General features: G+C 41.7%; 1 pseudogene; it reads right to left on the bottom strand.

Annotated features, from left to right (window-relative positions):
• Nucleotides 1-393: 393 nt before the first annotated feature.
• On the bottom strand, nt 394-2,866 carry LOC145391465 (uncharacterized; annotated as a pseudogene).
• Between the last annotated feature and the right edge of the window lie 3,263 nt (nt 2,867-6,129).

Below are 6,129 nucleotides of genomic sequence, written 5' to 3' on the forward strand. Positions count from 1 at the left end.
CAAACACCATGATGAAGGATTTTGTTAGCCCAGAAGAAAAACTTGTTATAACATTAAGGTGAGTCCTTTATTGTTGTACACATAATTGTGAATCATTCCATTGTTGTTCAAATCAAATCCACACCTGTCACGCCATTGACCTTTCAAACCTGCCATTCACCTTTCAAACCTGCCATTCACCTTTCAAACCTGCCATTCACCTTTCAAACCTGCCATTCACCTGTCACCTGCCATTCACCTTTCAAACCTGCATTCACCTTTCAAATCTGCCATTCACCTGTCACACACCTGTCAAACATGCCATTCACCTGTCACACACCTGTCAAACGTGCCATTCACCTGTCACACCTGTCACTCACTTGTCAAGCCTGTCATTCACCTGTCACTAAACTATTACTCAAACATATTAAAATAATCAGATTGTGTATCAGAAACTGGGCTTGCAGCTCCTGGTGAAGGAGTTGTTGGATGGAATAGTGAAGGTTGTGTCGGTGTGTGACTATTATATCCTGAGATAGTTGCATATAGTTGCTTGTTTGAGTGTCTATGGTGGACTGGTTGTGTTCCAGAACCTGAGCTTGTAGCAACCAGTGTTGGAGTTGTTGAATGGACTCGTAAATGTGGTGATTGTGTTTGACTAGTGTATCCTGAGTAATTTTCACATGGTTGACTGTATGAGTGTGGATGGTGGACTGGCTGCATGGAGTGGAATGTTTGCAATGTCTGTGCACGCTGAATTACATTTAATATTTCAATTTTGACCTTTAACCGGCTGTTTTCAGGCACCTTTTTCAGTTCTTTGCAGAGTGATAAACAGAAGAGTTTGTCATCATCATTCCGTTCCTCTTCTTCCTTTCGTCTGGCCAATAAACTATTTTTCAAAATATCAGCAAAATGCTGATCAGCTGGATTTAACTTCAGTTTCTTCCTTGCTGATGTGTTTCCCATCCCATTGCGTTCTACTGTCACCCTAATTCTTCATACAATGTTTCTGCTTCTACTGCTGTAGCCTTTTCAAGGTTACTAGTCGTTTCCTTGCTGGACACAGAACTTTCTAGAAGCTGCAGCCTTCTGAAATAGGTGTAGGTGTTATTGCTTGCCTTTGATCCCGATGGAAGTCTTTAGTTTCTTTAACGCCTTTGCGTATTTATCTCTTAAATTTTTCCACTTCTTTTGCGAACACAAACCTGAAAATATAATAAAAATATCAATTAAATAAGAAAAATATGTCAATCTGGAACTTGTACGAGAAGGTAAAAATATTCGTAACCACATTTGTATGTGTGTGTCTGTGTGCGTGAGTGTACGTGTGCCTATTTGGAATCTGCGTTAAAAAAATAGGCCTATTAGTGACGTAATTTATAACAAAATATCAAGCAATTTCAAAATGTTTAAACTACTAAATTTCTGAAAACTGTTATTCGTTATTTTTAGGTACTTGGCCACGGGTTATTCCATTGCTGATTTGCATTATGGATACCGGCTCGGGAAATCAACTATCTCAAGCATATTGCAGCAAGTGTGTGCAGTAACATGGAGAAGACTGAAGACGATGTACATGCCAGGAATGACGAAACAGATGTAGGAGGAAGTCGCAAAGGGAATTGAGAAATATGCAAATTTTCCTAATTGCATAGGTGCAATCGATGGGAAACACATAAGATTATTACAACCTGCAAATACAGGATCTCTTTATTATAATTATAAGAACTTTTCAACTGTGCTGCTGGCTATATGTGATGTCAATTATTCATTTATTTATGTGGATATTGGTGCATATGGAAAGAGCAATGATTCAGCAGTTTTCCATAATTCCTTGCTGTACAAAAAGCTTGTGGAAAATACACCGGATATACCAGATGCAAAACCTATTTCTATACCGACACAACATGTTTACCTCATATAACTGTTGGTGATGAGGCATTTGGAAATATGGAAAACGTTATGAGACCCTTCAGTGGAAGACATCTAACATACAAGAAAAAAGTTTTCAATTACAGATTGTCAAGAGCACGTCGGTATATTGAATGTAACTTTGGTATACTGGCTAATAAGTGGCGTATTCTCCATAGGCCTCTCAATGTTAACATTAATTTTGCCATACTCCTCTCAATATTAATATTAATTTTGCTGAAAACATAATAAAGGTATGTTGCGTATTGCATAATTATGTAAGAACACAAGATGGTTATAGGTTTGATGATACACTTTTTGAAGCACCATTGGTAGGCCTACTTGAAGGAAATGTACCAAGGGGAAGCATGTCTGCTATCTCTGCTAGAGATAAATATGCAGATTACTTTATTAATGAAGATAGAGTCGAATGGCAGGATAAGATGCTCTAGTGTGGAGATTGTTGAGGCAGAAAAAAATAAAGCGTTGTTCAGTTCACTCACCCACATTGTTTTTTCCTGAGTCTGTTGAGATAGAAAAAAATATAGTTTTCAGTTCACTCACCCAGTTTTTTTTTTTCCCCTGAGTATTTCCAGAATTACGGAAAATTTCCACTAGTTCCTCCCAACACCTTTTCTTTACGCCTCGGTCTTTGTACTCTGATGATTTCATGTCCCAAATGGCTGGACGTTTTTCAACCTATCTATCTATTGCCAGACGCCACAATCCCGTACGGGGTGGCCATTTGACTCTGAGTTATTTGTTTTACAGGGAGGGGCACTAACCTTCCACCAACCCACTTGACACGTAGGGAGCACGTATGGTTTGGTTATATGGTTACCACCCAGCATTGTAATTGGTTTCTTGGCTTACAGGAAACAATTTGGCTTGTCACTCATTGTAAAGCCACCTGTTTTTCAATCTCATTAATGAATAATTCGGTGTCAAAACGGTCACCCTCCATATCTGTCATCTTCCCGCACTTAACTGCTCAGAATCACTCACGCATTCAAATGTCAACTCCACGTGGACTGCCTGCTGGGGTCGCCATGGCAACGGGCGATCGCTCTTCTCATTGTCTAGCATCACAAGCCACACTAGCCAATGAGGTTCCACGCATACATCGAAACGCGGCGTTTCCCGCCACATGTGTCCGTCCTGGAGGTGAAACGGGGTGGGAGTTGCGGGGAAGGTGAGTGATGGGGGAGAGGGGTGGTGGTGGGGGTGGGTGAGTGTTAGGGAGAGGTTAAGTAACCATTAATTGACACCAAATTCTGCGTAGATAATCATTCCAATACGATTTTTCTATTAATAATAAAAGGTAGTGGCAACAAGCTGCTAATGAAGGTTTATAGTAATATTTGATGGAGCAAGATCGGTACCAAAGCAAAAAGGTATCGCCAATACGTAACCTTATCCTTCGCCCCCGTCATTCCGTCCTCTCATCCAGTCAACACTTTCTTAGGGCCAATCCCTCATATCTTAATAGACCTATATAACTTTATGCTTATGTGCATACGTGTGTGATTATATGAGTATTAATCGTGCATCCTCTCTCTCTCTCTCTCTCTCTCTCAGACACACATAGTAGATTACCTTACATACAGTCACACTGGTAACCTTTCGGTTGGCAGGAATAAGATACAATCAGTCTATTTTTCAGTTGTCACGTAAAATGAATACGGACATAATGTCGCTATTAAAGACGGTGATATATTTGACAAAATACAAACGACACACACAAAATTACCAGCACTATGTAAGACTTGCATTGCTACAAATTGTGCATGCACATAAAGTTTTGCGAAATTTTCGCAATGCAATATCTACAAAGTGTTAGCAGTAGCGGTCGCCCCGTCTACACTGTTGTTCTAACCAGCCTCCAAACACACACACACACACACACACACACACACACACACACACACACACACACACAACTGGCGTAGTGGTAATGCTTTCGCCTGCCATCTAGTAGGACGGGGGATCGCGCCGGATCGAGTGTGAAAAGTTTCACTAACGAAGTTGGAGGTTACTGTTCCTCTTGAGGGAGGGAATGGTTGTGTGCGTGTGTGAAGGTCACAGCCTTGCCCTAGATCGGACTATATGAGCTCTCAGTTCTTTTCCTGGAGGGTAATGAGCTGAAAATGACGCCAATCACGTTATCCTGACCGACCCGGTGAATTACACACACTCACCCAAACGCATTTAATTTTGGCAGGCAGTTCTCCTCTCCGCCCATTCCTTCCACACACACTAAGAGATAATATCACATATTTATTGTCTCATACAACTTACAGTTGAGGAGAATATTGCTGAATGGAGGAGTCAGGTGGAAGGGAGAACGAGGGGAAGACAAAGGATTAGGTGGAGAGATGGATATGAGAAAGAAATGAGACAGTTAGGCCTGGTGAAAGAGGACGCAGCGGACAGAAGTTACTGACGACATATATATATATATATATATATATATATATATATATATATATATTAGTCACAGGGCCATGCATGCGTCTCTGGTGAGTCAAGTGATGATACAGGAATCCATCTCATTCAGCTGCTGTCTACTGACCATCAAGTCACCGCCTTCCCAAACGCAGCCAATTAAGCAGTATATAATTCACTATGATATGATGGATATTATGGCTTTATTATTACAGGTTGAGGATGTTGTAATACCCGGGAAATTTCAAACAAAATGCCGTATAAATAAACAAAAAAGTAGGAATATGCACTTACGCTCATAATTGGGTAGAGTATGCATTTGCATATGAACATATGCAAATGCATGATTATCCTAAGCCTGCTTATAAGTCTCTGTGAGCTTAATTGAGAGAGTTAGACAGCGAGAGACCCAGTATTATACACTGCACAACACACACACACACACACACACACACACACACACACACACACACACACACACACACACACACACACACACACACACACACACACACACACACACACCAGACGCTAATGATTGACCTGAAAAGATCTAGGTCTGGTTTTTGCTTAAATTAGTTTGTGACAATCAGCCAGCATGTGCTTACGATTTAGGAAATATATCAAATTCACACTGACAGCTAACAAAGATGCATTTGTCTTAAAATATGACATACTTTAATGCCTTTTGGGGAATATAATACTAATCTCTATCTATCTATTGCCAGACGCCTCAATCCCGTTTGGGGTGGCCACAAACAAATCGCCACCACGTCGGCCTGTCCCCCGCCATTTCACTGCCCTGTTCCCAATTCACCCCCCCCCTCTCTCATATACCTCTCCACCCCATCCCTCCATCTCATCCTCGGCCTCCCCCTCCCTCTTCCCCTCTCCACCTCACTCACATACACTCTCTTCGTCAGTCTTTCACCCTCCATCCTCTCCACATGGCCAAACCACCTCAGTGTGTTCCTCATAACGCTTCCTATCACATCCACATCCACACCACAACGCTCCTTTATATCCTTATTCGTCAGCCTGTCTCTCCATGTGACTCCACAGGCTCCTCTTAAATAACTCGTTTCCACTGCTCTCACTCTTGACATGTGTCCTTCCAACAACGTCCAAGCTTCACTTCCATACGTTAGAGTTGGTATCACAGTACTGTCATGTAGTAACTTTTTCACTTCCATGCTCACTTCCCTGTTTCTTATCACTGCTTTCAAAGAACCAGCAACCTTTCTTCCCTGCTGTACCCTTTCAAGCACTTCACCCTCCAAACCTCCATCCTTACTCATCACACTACCTAAGTACTTAAACGTACTCACATTTTCCAATTCCTCACCATCCAACCTCACTGTACATTCACTGACTTCACCTCTCTCAAAGACCATCACTTTACTCTTCCCTACATTCACCTCTAGATTCCGTTTCTTACACACTCTCCCAAACTCATCCACCAAGCCTTGCAGCTCCCCTTCGTCTTCACTCAACAATACAATATCATCCGCAAACAACAGTACAGGGAGTTTCCAAACACTATCCTCTCTCACCAGGGCCACTCCAACATCCAGTACCCTACCTTGTACCTCTTTTATTACCCCATCCATGTAGAGACTGAACAACCATGGAGACATGACACATCCTTGTTTCAACCCAACCTCCAAAGAGAAAAATTCACTTAGTTCACCATTCACACGCACTGCAGCCTTAGCACCATCATACATGCTCTTCACAGCATTCAACATCTTCCCATCCACTCCATATATTCTTAATACTTTCCACAATCCT

This window comes from Coenobita brevimanus, chromosome 18 (assembly GCF_032717465.1).
Source record: "Coenobita brevimanus isolate Jiangsu-jjx chromosome 18, ASM3271746v2, whole genome shotgun sequence".
Taxonomy (NCBI): Eukaryota; Metazoa; Arthropoda; class Malacostraca; order Decapoda; family Coenobitidae; genus Coenobita; species Coenobita brevimanus.